At 37.9% G+C, this 18,030-nt stretch overlaps 1 protein-coding gene across 1 annotated transcript in view; it reads right to left on the reverse strand.

Moving 5' to 3' along the window:
- The window catches only part of NINJ2 (ninjurin 2), a 753,014-nt gene that overhangs the window by 484,210 nt on the left and 250,774 nt on the right, over positions 1-18,030 (reverse strand). The gene's annotated exons all lie outside the window — the stretch shown is intronic.

Consider the following 18,030-nt stretch of genomic DNA (forward strand, 5'->3'; position numbering starts at 1 on the left):
GAGAGGAAGTTATTATGCCTGTAGAGTAATCCCAATTTTTTTGTGCGTTTTACTTATATTGTTATGTACAGTATATGAAGGTCGAATTTAAGGTTTTCATCAATAACTCCAAATAGCTTGGCATGAGTTACTATTTCAATTTTCATGGAATTAAGAGAGAAGATTTCAAAGTCGGCTTTGGTGATGGTAGAATTTCTACTGGGTGTGAAAATTATAAGTTTGGTTTTGTTGGGGTTTAGAGATTAGCGATTTTTGTGAAGCCAGATTTCTACAGTGGCAAAAGCAGATTGGATGATTTGCTTAAGTGTGTTCGTGTTGGGAGCAGTGCAGGTGATAGTGGAATCATCTGCATTCTGCACTAGGGAGCCCTGATGGATGGTTGAGTGGAGGTTGTTAATGAAAATGTTAAACAGAAGAGGGCCTAAGAATGAACCTTGGGGTATACCTGTAGGGTTGTGGATGAGAGAGGAGATTGAGTTCTGCCATTTTACTGTGTGTTCTCTGTTAGAGAGGTAGCTTTTGAACCAATTAAGGGAGTGGAAAGATAAGCCTATGTTAAAGAGTTGGGTGAGGAGGATAGGGTGAGAGATAGTGTCAAAAGATTTTGAAAGGTCCAAGAAAAGAGATGATACAATGTTCCCTGAGTCTTGGGCTTTATTAACTGTATCTAGGAAGGATAAAAGTGCAGAGGGTGTGCTATGGCCTGGGCAAAACCCATGCTGAGTGGGGGAATGTTATATTTTAGAAGGTAGTTTAGAAGTTGTTTTTGAACACTTTTTTCTAGAAATTTGGAGACTGGGGAAAGTATGGTGATGGGACAGAAGTTGGAGATGTCAGATGAGGGGCCACTTTTATGGAGTGGAAGTAAAATGGCTTTTTTCCAGAGGCCGGGATGTAAGATTCTTTGATGGATCTGTTTATCAGAATGCTAATAGGATAGGCCACTGCGTCAGTGGCAAGTTTAAGAAATTTAGCAGGGATCTTGTCAGCAGAGTTAGAGCACGGCTTAAGCTTTATAAGAAGTTTTTTGATGTAAGAGGTTGGGATAGGGGAGAGATTGAATTGTGGCTGGTAAGAGTGTTGAATACTATGAAGGAAGAGGATGTCAGTGGGAGTGGAGAGATTCGGAGGAAGAGAAGTGAAAGATAAGGAAGAAGAGGAGTTGTTTAGGAGAGGAAGGAAAAAAGTAGCAGTCATTTTGGCAATAGTGTCGCTATAGTAAGAGTTAAAGATGCTAGCTATTTGTTCAAGTGACTTATCAGCATGTGGGCAGCGACTGGGTTTGGTACAAGGGGTGAGAAGGTTATTGATAGATGACCAGAAGGCTATGGGGTTTCTTTTTTGATTGTTTTGCTGATTCCAGAAAAAATATTGTTTGTCTTTTAGAATGCATTTTTTGGCCTGATTATGTAGTTGTTTATAAAGAATAAGGTTGGAAGTATTTTTAGATTTAAGCCAGTTTTTCCATACTTTGTCTCTATTTGTCATAATTTCTTTGTTGCTTTTGTCAGCCATGGGGCACAGTGAGTTTTAGTTCTTCTGGTTCTTGAAGGAGCTAGACTATCTAGTATTCTTATAAAGGAACTATTGAAATGGAGCACAGCATCATCCAAGGGGAGAGTTTTTAGAATGCTCCAGTTTATGCTTTTTAGGATACTGTTAAAGGTAGTGTAGTTAAATTTAAAGAGATTTTGTACTAGTTTAATGTTTAAAAGTCTTTTAGCCTTATCTAGATATTAAAAAAGTATTTTGGACTTCACCAATACAAGAAAAAAATAGGATTATGTTTCTTTGTACAGAACCATGACCACTCCCTCTTATAGAATGGAAACTTGAAATAATCAAGATATGGTTACGTACCTAATTCTTTTACTACTTATTTGATGTCAGCTGCACGTATTCATTGACTATTATTCATCTATATTTTGTTTGATTTGTCTCAATAAACCTTCATTTTCCTCTAGCTAGGAAACACTCCATCTATGAAACTTTTAATAAACCCACTGACTGACTTATACCACTTGCTAATCCTTGTAATCTCCACTTCACTGGACACCAAAAGGACATCTAAATGACCGTACCTCCTTTTCCTCTACATCTTTCTCCTTCCTATAGCACTAAGAATCTCATGCAAACCATCATACCTTTACCAGCCAAAGTATATAAAATTCCTTTCTAACATACATTCACCCTGCAACTTTACCCAAATTGCAACTTGCCACACACGCACATAATTTCAAACAACCCTTGTCCTTGTCCCACCTTGTGGCCTTGACTAAGAAAAAAAAATGCCACCTTATCACAATCAACACATTTGTCAAATTCACAATAGCACTAAACTCACTTATTAAAATACTCCTGATATGTAGCTTTGCTGAAACTAACCCAGAATTTTGGCACCCACCATCCTCAGCCAATGTACCATACAAGTATATATGAAAACAAACAAATAAAATATCCCTACTTTATCTAAGAAGCAATTGAACAAACCTGGGCAGCTAGATTCCTTCCCATCCTTCTACAGACCAGAATCACAAGAATTACCAAACCATAGGGTAAAACAGATACCCCTCCAAATTTTAACCTTCACTTTCCCTTACAATTACCTTGTTACACAGCCCAGACAACACCCACATTAATAAATCATGGATTAAAACAGACACACCCAGTATTAACCAACAACGTCTCACTTGCAATTAAGTTTTTAACATCAGACCAGGAACTAGCATGGGTTGTAGTATGATCCTATGATAATCTGAAACAAAACAACATTAAAAGCCAGCTACATTAACAAAGATGGATACAGACAAGTCCTGTGACCTGAGTTTGATAAGCAGTTCTGGTGAGTATTGAAGATGACATGGGGAGGAGAGAATTAGGTTTAAGCCTGCATGCTTCTTTTTGTGGGGAGAGAAGGGGTGCATTCTTGTGAGGACGCTCTGTGTGGTAGAGTCCCTGGTGGAGATCAAGGATTATGTAAAGGTGCTTGTATACAAGGGTGGCAGGCTGAATTATTCACATCACACTGAGGTGTGGTGTGTATCACAAAGGCCCGATGCACTCTAACACCTTGGACATGAGTGAGCATGTGTGGATGAGGTTAGGGCTCAAATCACTATGATGGCTGCCTCCATAACAGCCCTCACCCTGGTGGTGGGAAAACAAATGGGCCAGATGACCATGAGAAAATCTAATCGTTGGCAAGTGACAGAGATTAAATTAGAAAAAAAATGTTAAAACAATTTCTAAGACAAAACATATCTGAAAATGACCATGACTCCAGTCTGACAAGCTCTCAGTTTGCAACTAAACAACTCAAGCACTCAAATTATTTAATCATCTACACCACCCAACCAATCCCACTAAATAAAAAAAAATACTAATCAAATGCTATAACTCATGTAACCTCTCAAAGATACTGTAATTATAGGGAATTGTAACCCAAACCTTATTAGACCTCCAGAACAAATAAAGTAGACTTCGTTACTGACCTTGGCCTAACAGGTATAACTTTAAACTGGGAAATCAAATCTTTCTCAACCTACTAATATTAAACATTTTGACCAAACTCTCTGAGACCCTCCATCCTTTATTGACCACTGTTTCCTAATATTTATTCTGAAAATTGTGAATAGTAAGGTTCCCTTCAAACAAACGTTCACCACAAATGACAAAAGGAAAAAAGAAAGAAAAAAGAAAGAAATAAATTAAAAAGAAAAAAATAAAGAAAGAAAGAAGAGATAAAGAAAGAAAAAAGAAAGAAAAAAAGAAAAAAGAAAAAATAAAGAAAGAAAGAAAAAAAAGAAAAAAGAAATCTTAGCTTTAGAGTTTTTGAAAAACTGGTCTTTGCACAATTAACTGAATACAATAAGAACTGCAGAATTCTCTCACCACATATATGTTGTGTTGGTCATGGTGGTGTATTATGACCATTCTTTAGACTCCAAATGAGGGTGTCCATCAAATTATGCATAAAGGCCTCTTATCAGGATCAGTAGTCATTGACTTCACCAAGGCCCTTGACATCGTAGGTCATGAACTGCTGTTAAACTTAGTAATTACAATAGTTATAAACACAGACAACTACCCCTGGTACAAAGACTTTGATAGTAATGGGTACTCTCAAGTCAAACCTGGGGCAACTAATGCCTCTTCCTGTCCACTCATTAAAGAATTCCATTCTGGATCAATACTATCGTCCAAGTTATTCTCTGTGTTTATCAGCAAATGTCCTGATGACATCCCATGAACTCCAATGATCTTATGAGAAGATGCAATAGCCACACATAGGGCAAATACTTCCCATTCAGCCATCAAAAAAGAACTATAGCCTGCACCAGTGGCATAGAGAGGTAAAGTCTTCAACTAGCAATTCAGGTGCTTAACAACACAAGCAGGAAGGATGGGGTGTGTCCATCCTGGAAGAGATATGGTGGTTCTGTCTTGTGCCATTGCTCTGATGACAGGGTCTCAGCTGGAGAGAGAGAGAGAGAGAGAGAGAGAGAGAGCAAGAGTGAGAGATAAGTCCAATCATGATGCAGGGACCCAATGATGGGGAAGATATGGGTATGGCCACTCAAGTCAGTGATGGTAGTTTCTGTTGGCTTATGTGGGAGGAGAATGCATACACATAAATGGGGCATATGTGTCCCTTGTGGTGAACAGTTGCTCAGATCACTACCAGTTTCAAGGAAGGGGACATAAAACAAAAAGGCTTTTATTGCCAAGATGCCAGTGAGAGAAGAAAGCACCCTAATGGTTACCTGGATAATGCCCCCCAACCCATCACTGTAATCTCTAAATGAGGGGAAGTTTGATAGGCAGCAGGTAGAGGGACAAAAATTATACATAAAACAGAACTGGGGAATAATCTCTCACAACTCACACAATGTCTGGTGTAAAACAAATTTATTCTAAATGCAAATATGTCAAAATCAATAATTTTTGGGACCAGACAAAAGCTTTCAGTAGTTTCTCAAAAATGGCATATACTGTGCAACAACTAAATATCTAAGGATCTGACTTGACAAATCCTTTAACTTCCAATGCCATATCAACTCAACCAAGTCCAAAATCAGCAAATTACTATTTTGGGCTAAAAAAAAGTTCATACTTTCTATCCCCAGAGAGATGGAAGGCTATAGATAAGATATTTGTATTGTACAGCTTGATTATGGCCTCCCCACTGTAGCAAATTCAGTCAAGAAAAAACTGCGAACAACAGGTACGAATACCTGCAGGATTAATACCTTGGCCCCTCAAAGAGAACATCACAATTAAAGTAAACTTATGAATTTAGAAATGTTTTGCTTCATTCTCAGCAAGTTGGCAGAACCAACTACCACTTACAGCTTGAAATCCCAGTCGTCCTTCTCTCACTCTTTGCGCACCCGTTGAGTCAACCTACAAGTAAATTCTTTACAAATTAAAGTTCAGATGAAGCAGATATTCTTAAGATACCTCATCAAAATAAGACTCCGGTTCAGGTATTGCATATGGAAAGGCCCTTGATGGCTACTTAACCCTAAGTAACACGAACTCTCTTTTCACCATGTCCTCAGATTCTCCTCTAGCTAACACTAATCCTTAGAGTCCCTCCTCTTTCGAACTTCACTGTCCTCTTCCAACTTCTCATCTGAACTACATGAGTAAATAAACATGCCTCAAAACTTGTGTTTTATCCACAAAGTACACAATTAATTCAGTGTTTCAATGAAAGTAATAATACATAAAAGCTGGTAAAATGCTCTAATCACATATGAAGAATGATTATTGTTACAGTAAGTGCTTTCATTAATTAACAGCCCTGTTTAAAATGTGGTTCAAGCTAAAACACATACATTAAATGCCTACAAATCATTGTCATGTAATGAATGCAATTAATACTTCAACTTACTTCTTTTTAAATGCCAGAAGTACTCTTTCTAGTTTACTTTATCTTCCATATTTAGCATCATATTTATGTTTAAGGTACAAACAATAATTGAAAAAGTAAAACATGTAAAACCATTACATTATAGCAGAAAGCCAGAACAGAATGTTATTTTCATTCTTAGAGGCAATCAGAAGTATTCGCTCATAAATCATCTAGTTCACTTCCGTTCATGTTTATCCAATATAGAAAGCAAGACAAGAAACAATAAATCAGCATTATTCTGCATTACTAGATTTATAATTAGACAGGCACAGATACATGTTTTCAGTTCTAGTACTGTTTTTTTCCAAATGTTTATATACTTGTACTGGTTACAGTGACAACATATAAAGGTCCCTTTAAATATCAGGGAAACTTAGGACTTAAAAAATGCAGTTTACTTTGTCTTTAAACTTTCTATCTCTCTTTTATGTACAAAATAAGTTTGAACCCTGCATTCTGTAATGCAGTTGGAAAACCTTCAGACACAGTTACTGGGGTTAAAATAAATTTTTTTATGCATCATTATCCGCGGTGGTGCAGCGGTAGCATTGTTGCCTCAAAGCAAGAGGTTCTCCCGTTCGATTCTTGGCTGGAGTGCGGGGAGTGCCTTCTGTGTGGAGTCTGCATGCCCTCCCCGTGGTTGGGTGGGCATTTGAAAGACATGCGTAAATGGGCATGCCTTCGTAGAAGGTTGAACGTCGAGCTGGCACCTCGGCGTTAGTGAAAATCTACTGCCAATCATTAGCGGACCGGAGTTCCGCTGTGGTGACCCCTAACCGGGAAAAGCCAAAAGACAACACAACAGCAGTTTGTCAGCTTTTGTTTATTAGCATCATAGCTGGTTAGCAGCTATTTTTCTCTCGTTTTATAGATACTTCAGAACATTGTAAACTACATATATGTATCTGTTGATATAATTTTTACTGCTCCATTGTAATCCTTGTGTGATTTTTTTATTTACTTCTCTTTCTAACTCTTACCATTTACTCCCCCGATAAGTTGAAAATAGTCCACCTGAATCCAGATTCTAACCCAGTTCAAAACTGAAAATAAATTAATCATAGATATAAAGCAATACTGAATACGTACATTTTAAATGCTTCCATAACTTCCTGAGCACCGAGGCTGCAAGGATTGCACTTGCTGTGTTGATCTCCTCATTGTTAAAATCAAAGATTTACTCTTTCTCCTTAAGAAATCTCTGTCCGTGTAGTTTCCAAGTAGATGCCACAGCGATTTTTTTCATTTTGAGAGATTTCTGCCTTTTTCATGCTTGTTTGACAATGGAGTTGTTTTACGTGTCATATCTGGGGTATGGGGAATGTATTCCTTCTCACATGGGGTGCAGGGAGATTGTCCCATTGCAAACAAGACTTAACTTTTAACTTTGTTCATTTGGTTGAATCCTGAGAAGTTTAACTCAGCATGTTGAGTCCTCATCGAGTCATAGAGTAAGTATAAAACCTTTCCAGACCTGTTTGGGACACCCCTGAATATAAGGACTCACCATTTAACAAACGTTAAGTTAGACTATTTCAGTGAAAGTTGAATTTGTTTTAAGACAGCAAACCTGTATTGCAGCTCTTTCCATTTGAAAAAAAAAAATCAATGAGCCAGCATCGTGTGTCCTCCCGTTCAACATGGGTTCTGACAAAGCTCTTAGATGAGTTATTAGTCCATCAATAATCACATTTATTTACACGAGGTAAATGCAGCTCAAAACTTATTACTCTAAATTCAGGTCTGTCATTACTATCCCAATAACAGTAATTCCTGTCCAAAATGCTAAATTTTATAATGTTGCATTAATGTTGAGTTGACCGAAGACCCAAATGGGTCATGTAAAGAGCTCTGTATCAGTTGCTTATTTCAAATGCTTTTTCCCCACAGTACTTATCCAGGTTTCTTTTAAATATTTGTATACTATCAAACCATCTGATAGCAAATGGAATCTTATTACATATGTGTAACACTCTCTCCCAAGAATAATTCTTTTTACATTGTTATTATCTTTGTCCATTCCTGAAAGAAGATTATTGTTTCTGGTTCCACAATTGACTATATTGTTTGCTCCCATATGTATTAACACATAAAATTTATGATATTTTCTACAGACCAGAAGTGGAATTTATTTGAGCAAGAATGTAATAGTTTATGATCTTGTACTGTTGTTACCACTCCCCCCTATTTTTTAACCATCTACACATTTATAGAGCCAATATCTATCTATAAATTGCATTATTGTCATAAATATATTAAATACTACCAGACCCAGTACTGAAACAGGCACTCTCTGATATATCTATCCATCCATGCATCTTCAGGCTCGTACCCACCTTAATTTTAACATTAGATTATCTGCATACAACCATATTTAAACTCATTCCCTCCAGTGGAGCTCTGGAAGTTTGCACTGTAGCTTCCAATTGGCAAAGCCTAAGCTTTTTAATAGAATCAAATTCTGTTCTCACATTTCAAACGGATGTTTATATCTCTTTAACCATAGAGGTTAAGTGTAAATTACACATTTGTCAGCACAAACTATTTTTATAGTGGTAGCATTCTTTAGGCTCCACATCTTGAACTGAATTTTGTAAGTCATAGTAAACGCAGTTAACTATTACATGTGTAATGTTTATAGACAACTTACGATATCTCAGTAACCAGTTAAGTTACACATATACTGTTATTAGAATTTTGTTCATCCAGCTGGGAGCTTTCATATGAGGCTAAGCAGTTCTGTTTGTGTGACATGATTGTCAAAGATATTTAGAAAAATATGACATTCATGACAATATAAAAGAATACTGTATGAACAACAATTAATATCTCTTTACCTGCACAGGTGTCACTGCATAAGCTTTAAGATGATTTTTTTAATACTTTGTATGTCGCATGGCTTTGGAATTATTGATGCAAATATGAACAAGCAATATTTGACGCCTAGAGACGTCAGTAGGATGTAGCTGCAGAAGTACCTGAAGGCATCCCTAGGCTGTAATTAGTTAATCCAGTATATAACAAAACCATTTACTTTCCGTTTGTTCATCATTTGGAAAATAATATCATGTGGTTTGGTGTCAAAAGCCTTAGTGAGATCTATCCATATGACCTCTGTTGATATCCAACAATTCAAGGTTTCACCCACTGGAGTGTAATACATAATTTGATTTGTACTGCAGGATTTTCCCTGATTTAAACCATATTGATAAATGTCATTGTCCTCTTTTTTTGATTTTGTAACAAAAGATACCACTCTCTCAAACATTTTACCAACGATGCTTGTTAAACTACTGGGTCTATAATTAGATGGTGTATTGGCATCTCCTCCATTGTGGAGTACAGTTGCAGCCTTGTTCCATATTAATGGAACCTACTGTATCGCTCATGCAATAATTGTTGAAAAATGCTTGCAAAGCCCTCTATTATGCCAGTTCTGACCGTATACAAGAAGACATCATTTAGGCCATCTGGCCCAGCTGCACAACATGCTCTTGTTCCACTCGAATGCCTTACTCACAATTTCAGTTATTGTACAGGGCATTCCTCACAATATTGCAACAGCAAACACTGAACCAACTGTTTTTAAATAAACTGAAACTGAAACTTTGACAGGTTTTTGCTGAAACATAGTGCTCCACTTTGTACCCATTTTAGGTAACATCATTTGAGTCTTTTGATGTCTTATTTATGGCTATAAGTGGTATTAAAATGGATCGAATGAATCAGGTTTAATAGTCAGAAACCTATTTCAATCAATTAAACTTAATTAAGGAATAACAGTTTGCTCAGGGATGAAACTGAGCACAGATAAGACAGTGGTAGCAGCAAACTGGGGAAATCAGAAGAAGCTGAGAACTGAGGGAGAAGGGAAAAGAGTGGAACAGGTAAACAGCTTCAAGTATCTAGGAGGACAAGGGAAGTCTGAATGAAGAGGTCAAATCTAGAATCAGAGGGGCTGCAGCTAATTGGCATAGAGTGTCAGGTGTAGTCAATGACAGAAGAATGCCAAAGAAGCTGAAAAGTAAGGTGTACAAAACAGTGGTGTGACCAGTACTACTGTATGATACAGAAACATGGGCAGTAAAGGCAGAGCAGATGAAGAAGCTAGAGGTGATGGAATGAAGTGACTGAGAAGGGTGGTAGGATGCACTCGTGGGACAGATGAAGAAATTAGGACATAAGAGCAGAAGCCAAAGTAGCACCAATTGCAAAAAAGATCAAAGAGAACACATTACATGGCTTGGATGCGTGCAGAAAAGCGGCAGACAATCTGGTGAAGGAAATTTTAGACAGACAGGAAGAAGGTAAGAGGAAACAAAGATGTCCAGCAAAGAGGTGGACAGACTGTGTGAAAGAAGATCTGTGACACAGACTGTGTGAAAGAAGATCTGTGACAGTCAGGCATGAGTGTAGAAGAAGGCAGAAGTGTGACACTGAATCGAGAATGATAGTAACAGTAAACACAATTCCCCAGCCCCATGTAGAAAATGGGAAAAAAGGGGGCTAATGATGATGATAGATTTGCTCAGTTTAATGATATGCTGGGGGATAAACTGGAAGCGCATGAACACACTAGGTCATAACAGTAAATTAAACTTTGTTCCTTATAATGCATGCTGCTCTATCTTTAAAAATGAAAGAAACCTATAGGTTTGATTCAGAAATGTTTAATCACTTTTGCAGCCAGTTTTTTCAGGACTGTTGGCAGGTATACACACAGGGTTTGTGTTATTACACTGCAGTAATTCAGGGGTGGAGCTAGGATTTTCAAATTTGTACTGACAGCTCTCAAACTGCTACCCCCCTCCCCAGCCAAGCTACGGCCATTCTCGTAATTCACGGTTTGGTCTTTTAGTGTCGATGAAGAGGCATTTGCTATAATGCCTCTTCCGTAATATAATATAAATTCACTCAAACTCGGTTCCTTGAATTGAAAATTAACCTGAAATGTCAGTTCTTTGAAAAATGCAGCATGGTAGTTGGGGTAGAGACTTTATGCTTTTGTTTTCTGTAACTAAGGTACAGGTTTTGAGCTTGAGTAAATTACTAACCACCTGTTACCACTAACTAGGATGTTTCATTCACACACACACCCCTACCTACCTCTTAGTGCAAGAAATATGGACAAAGCCTAAAATAAACAGGGACAGATATTAAATAATGTTCTCGTGAACTTAGAAAGTTGCTAGAATAACAGGATTTGTGCTAGTATGAATTTTTCTAAAGGACATGAAGTCTGAAGCTCAAATGTCTGTCATTATTTAGCAACTTCAGCCTTCAATGATTTTCTAGAAAATCACAAAATTTATGAGGAACAGACAAAAAATATGGGGCAAAAATCTGGGCATTCTGCAAAATGTGGACAGTTGAGAGGTATGCTACCTACCACACACACACACACACACACACACACACACAAAACCTCTTGACCTCTTACAGCAACAAACTCATAAATAAAACTGAGGCAAAGGCCCAAAAATAAGGACATTTCTTTAAATATTGCTCTTATAAACTTAGAAAGATAATAGAATAGTAGTAGGTCTTGCATCAGTACGAATTTTCTGAAAGGTATGAAATCTGAAACTGAAATGTCTGCATTATTTTCTAACTTCAGTCTTTAACAATTTGCCACTAATTTGCCAGAAAACTGCAATTTTATGAAAAACGGACCAAAAATATGATGCAAAAATATAAAATTGCCAGACAATACAGCTGGGAACCTGTCAAAGGAGGGACACCATTTTAATATGAGCACAGTTAACTTAGAGCAGCTGACAAAATTAGAGAATCTACATGCATTTCTGAAATAAAAGTAATGTATAACTCTGATCATTAGTTATTTATAAAAGTAAAGTAAACCCTCTATGTTTTCTTCCAAAATTGCTATTTTGTGGAGGGATCATTAGGGGAAGAGCAACATTTTGAGCCAAAATCAGGGACAGTTGAGGTTTGGCTATGCCTAATTCTATAAAGCAATTTATTTGCATGTACCTCTCAACCTGTTAATGCAATAAATCTGGACAAGGCCAAATATATTGAGGGAACATATAAACAGTACTAAAAATTGCTCTTGTATAAACTGGGACAGTTGATAGAACAGGTCTTATTTTAGCATGCATTTTTCTGAAGGTTATAAAGTCTGAAACTAGTGTGTCATTATTTAGTGACTTAATTCCTAAATCATTTGCCAGAAAACCACAAATTGAGGAACAAACCAAAAATAAGAAGCAAAAAATCTATTCATTCTTTGAAAATCTGGATAGTTGGGAGGTATAGTTCAGCTGGGGCTGTCTAAGTTTGCCGCCCTTCTCCCTCACAAAATCATGGTCGAATGGAGCCACCCCCCTGCAGCCATTCCAATGATCCATTACTTTGCTATTTCACTCCATTTACCATAAACACTAATGTACATACTGATTTACTTCTATGATGATTTGAACTTCATTTGAAAGTTTTATTTTGCATTTTACAGCACAAACACTAAGACATCTGCTAAACAAACTTGGCATTAAAACTTCTCTGCCCTTGAAACTCACATTCACTGAAACAGCATTAAAACCCACATTCAAAGATAAATACATTTTACCCGTGGCAGATAAGAATTAATTCTGGGCTGCTTTTAAATCATAGGCCCCTTGCATATGAAACATACATGTGCTCTTTGATACACCTTCCTATTGCTTTGAACATTTTTCCAGTAAACAATGAAACAAAACTGCCCAATTCAGAACATTTCCATCATAAAAGTCTAGTCAAACTTTTACAGTCCACCATTATCAGTAAATAATATGCACAATCTCTGAAGTAGTAAAAAAGTAATCTAAATAATTCCACGTTAAATAAATCTAACTAATGAAGAGGTTGCTGCTAGCAATCACCTTTATATTTCATGACTTCACCGAAAAATAAAGTGTCTGATGCCCCTGAGGAATAAATTGCCTAAATTACATTAATAATAAGCTAGTAATATTGCAATAGGAAATGGATGGCAAACTGATAACAGGCTCATAGTTAGTGTTTTAACTTTCAGTACAGCAGCATTCACCCCTTATGGGAGTCAAACCAACAACCTTCTGCATTAAAAGCAAGTACACAACATTTTGTGCTACTAGCAATGTGAGCCGACTTAGCATAATCAGCACTAAACTTCTCTTCCCCTGCAGCTCTCAGCTCCTTGTAAAATCTATGCAATACTCAACTACATCTCAACTTCGCAGCACAAGAAGTCTGGAAAAAGCCAAATTTATTGGGGTGGGTCAAAAGGGCAAAAAACAGGAACACATTAAACATTGCTTGTATAATCTTGGAAAGCTGCTAGAATAAAATGCTGTGTTACCATCATACATTTTACTGCCAAGGTCACTGTGCAAAATAGTCAGAACAACATACCACTATGCCAAATCACCTGCTTTGTGAAAGAGAGGAAGACTGAAACTTAAATGGCTATCATTTAATGAATTCAGTTATCACCATAGCTGTCAACCTCTTAGCACAAAACACCTGGACAAACCCAGTAATGAGGGAATACAGCCCTCAAACATATTCAGTGAATTCAGTTCTTGCCATAGCTGTCAACCTTAGCACAAAAACCTGGACAAAGCCAATAACAGGGTATTACAGTCCCAAAAATAAGGACAAATTTCAAATAGTCATAAACTTAAAAAATAGCTATAAAAAGCATGTGTTACTATATATTTATTGCTAGAATAAAAGTTGTTTTACTATGTCACCAACACAGGGATAAGATGCAGACTCCACACAGAAGGCACCCCAGCCAAGAATCAAACCAGAAAACCTATAGCTGTGAGGCAACAATACAGCCACTGCACCATCAAATATGTAAGGAAGTAAACATTCAGAAACCTGAAGTCTGAAATTTAAATGCCTGTCAATTTGTTAATCAGGACAGTCTGACTTGGAACAAAAAAAAAAACAATTCTCAGCAGAGGCCCAGGAAAAAATAATGCAGACATGTCTTTGTAACATGGGAGGACACAAAAGCAAACCCACACAAACACAGGGAGAAGATACAGCCCCCCCCACAAAGAAGGCACCCCAGCCAAGAACCAAACCCAAGAACCTATAACTGTGAGACATCAATGCTATGTTGCTAGCGCTGCACCATCAAATTTCAAGCATTGCAATATTTAAAAAACACAGATATGATACAGATATTGATCAGATCAAATATGAGGCAAAAATCTGCAATTTGTTTACAAATGGTGGTGGGTAGGGAATTCAGGTCTTTAACACCTGCATACAAGGTACAGGGTTCAAGCTTGAGGTATTCCCTACCACACCACCCATCCCACCTGGGGCATTCTCACACACACACACACACACACACACACACACACACACACACACACACACACACACACACACACACACACACACACACACAAACACACACACACACACACTACTCACCAGCCCCTCGGTTCTAAATAAAGTCCTTGACTACTACTCACCAGCCCCTCGGTTCTAAATAAAGTCCTTGACTACTACTCACCAGCCCCTCGGTTCTAAATAAAGTCCTTGACTACTACTCACCAGCCCCTCGGTTCTAAATAAAGTCCTTGACTACTACTCACCAGCCCCTCGGTTCTAAATAAAGTCCTTGACTACTACTCACCAGCCCCTCGGTTCTAAATAAAGTCCTTGACTACTACTCACCAGCCCCTCGGTTCTAAATAAAGTCCTTGACTACTACTCACCAGCCCCTCGGTTCTAAATAAGTCCTTGACGTGAGACCAACAAATCCTCCCGCTTTCCTTGCAGTGAGACCAACAAATCCTCCCACTTTAAGTCCTTGAAATCCTCCCGCTTGAAAACGCATTTGAACTGACATGCGCGGTGAGCTCCATTTCCGACTGGATGAGCTGACGTCATCGTCGTGCACTGGTAAAGTGTGAAAACTTTAAAATGCTACCCCCCTTCTAAATACGTTGTACTGAAATCAGTACAGTGCATATGCCTCCCGACGTCCCTGCAGTAATTAGCATCTATATCACGTTACCAAAATCTTACTACATCGAATCACCGAACGTCGACCTATACTCATTGATGTAGTAAAACATTGAATAACATTTAAAACAACCAAAAATAAAAACTAACTAGTGTAGGGGCAAGCCCTCATGCACCCCCACACCCCCCTACTTAAATATTCCAACTCCGAGACCGCACTACATTGATGTAAACGGAAATCTCCCCCTACGGAGATTTCCATTTACCTGCACGATGTTCTGTGCTTTCGATGTTGTGGTGCTGACAATATTAGCTTCAATATTGTTGGCCTTCGACATCGTGAAATAGACTCAGTAATTATATACAGTAGACTCCCTCTTATCCGGTCTCGCTTTAACCAGACTCCTCTTTAACCAGCTATCAAATTTCTGCCATATCCGGAGCAACAGACAGCAGAGAAGAACAACACTTCTGCCTCCTCTTGGCACTTTGGAACATCTCAGATTATCATTTTAATTTTAAATGTTAACATATTGAAACAAAACAAACTTGCAGTTTTTATTTTATATATTGCAAGTTCATTTTTGTTTCAGCCTTTTAACATTTTAAGATTAAAACAATATGCTGAGACTTTCCAAAGTGCAAGGTAAAAGCAAGACTGGATAAGAGTGACTTACCTGCCCAGTATTTGTGTGCGAAATTTAAGCTAGCTGTAAGATAGAGTAAGTAAGTGTGTGTGTGTGTGTGTGTGTGTGTGTGTGTGTGTGTGTGTGTGTGTGTGTGTGTGTGTGTGTGTGTGTGTGACATTTAAACTAGCCGTTCTGTTTATAGTATGAGAGATAAAGTGTGTGTGTGTGGGTGTGTGTGTGTTTGTGTGTGTGTGCGTGTGTGCATGTGCGTGTGTGTGTGTGTGTGTGTGTGTGTGTGTGTGTGTGTGTGTGTGTGTGTGTGTGTGTGTGTGTGTTTTAACATATCTTTCAATTGTCCAGAGTTAGCCTTATAGTTTTGATCTGTTTCTAATACAATTTGTGGTTTTCTGGCAAATCACTGAGGACTGAAGGCACTAAATAATGACACGCATGAGTTTTAGACTTCATATCCTTCAGAAAATGCATGCAAACACAAATCCTGTTATTCTAGCAATTTGCTAAGTTAAAAAGAGCAATATTTAAAACCTATCCCTATTTTTGGGCCATAGCAGCCCCATTATTTCAGACTTTGTCCAGATTTCATGTGCTAAGAGGTTGAGAGGTATCATGCCTCTCAGCTATCCAGATTTTTGCAGAATGTCCAGATTTATGCCTCATATTTTTGCTTATTCCTCATAAAATTTGTGTTTTTTCTGGCAAATCACTAGGGATTGAAATAAATAAAAATGCTAATCATTTGAGTTTCAGACTTAATTTCCTTCAGAAAATGAATGTTAAGACAAATGCTTTTTTTTCTAGCAACTTTCTAAGTCTATAAGAGGAATATTTAAAATCTGTCTGGTGGCAGGTGGTTACAACCTCCAAACGATATTTTATATGCTTTTTCTGATTAACCAGGCATTCCTTTATCCAGCCTAAGGTCCGGTCCCAGCGAGGCTGGATTAGAGGGAGTCTACTGTAGTTTGAGCAGTATAACAATTATGGTAAGACAGACATCACAAATAAAAATGCTTTTATAGTCACATTATGAGGGAATCTGAATAGAATCATCATAGTTTATAAATAAATCAGGGGAAAGAAAAAGATGTCCTACAAGAAGGACACAACACGAAGACTGAAAGAGGTTAGCTCAAAAGAAATGTGAGAAAGTGATCTTCAGATACAGAAATGTGGACACATGCGCTACATTACTGCATGAAAAATGGTGGAAATGTTCAGGAAGGTGTCATACAAGTATAGGTGTGCTGAAAAGTATGGCCAAGAAGGAAAATATGCTATTACTTTTATCTTGATCTAAAATTTCACTTTTATTGCATTATGGTCAAAACAAGAAGGCAGTTCGTCGGTTCCGTGTGCCCAGTCTGCACAAGTGCCATTTAACAGCCCTTCCTCCTTCTTGTCTTCCCATGTTTCACACTCCAGACATCTCATTATCTTCTCCGTAGGTCTGCTGTTCTCCTTTCCAACATGCCACAACATGCATTTCTCTTCCCATGTTTCACACTCCAGACATCTCATTATCTTCTCCGTAGGTCTGCTGTTCTCCTTTCCAACATGCCACAACATGCATTTCTCTTCCCATGTTTCACACTCCAGACATCTCATTATCTTCTCTGTAGGTCTGCTGTTCTCCTTTCCAACATGCCACAACATGCATTTCTCTTCCCATGTTTCACACTCCAGACATCTCATTATCTTCTCCGTAGGTCTGCTGTTCTCCTTTCCAACATGCCACAACATGCATTTATTACTTTCTTCATAAAGTAATACGTTCCATAGCGAAAAAAAAAAACGTACGTCCCCAATGGTGGTCTCTGACCCTTCTTGCCCTCTGTCCTAACTCTTGAGCTTTATTCCTTCAAAGTTTCTGTTTATGATATCATGTACCCACATCATGCCCCCATCTTTTTCCTTCCTAGTGAGTGTAGTCTCACAAGAAAGAAAACATAAGAAAATTGTTTAGATACCAGACATTCAGGCGATCTTATTGATAGAGACTTGAATGTGTTAAGGGCTAGATGGGAACACTTAATATGCAGCCACATAGAGAGCAATATCATTGCTGTTGTCCTACAAGGGGCAGGCGTCAGACATCTACTACCAGAGCCTGGTCAGGAAACAGCAGTTTTGGTGCTGGAAGTTTCCAGTGATGTTGGAAGCAGCTAGAAGTATTCAGGAACATAGCAGCATGTCATTATTAAACTGTGTGGTTTGATATGAACTTATCTATAGGCTTGAGCAAACCAAAAGTTATCATTCCCATCTTCAGGGTCATAGAATTTGAAAAAATGGGGCAGGTTATCAGAAATGCCCTAGCAGAAGTTCTAGCTAAGGTAAGGATAGTCAGTTCAGTCAAGAAATAAAGTAGTTTTTTTTTTTTTTTTTTTAACAAATACCCAAAGGCAGCAAATATAGAAAAAATAATGGAAATAATAGTGATCCTAAGTAAAATACACTGTGTGTAAAAAGTACACTGTAAAAACAGGAGTGCAA

The sequence above is a fragment of the Protopterus annectens genome, chromosome 11.part0 (genome assembly GCF_019279795.1).
Source record: "Protopterus annectens isolate FY-2018-M chromosome 11.part0, PAN1.0, whole genome shotgun sequence".
NCBI classification, from domain to species: domain Eukaryota; kingdom Metazoa; phylum Chordata; order Ceratodontiformes; family Protopteridae; genus Protopterus; species Protopterus annectens.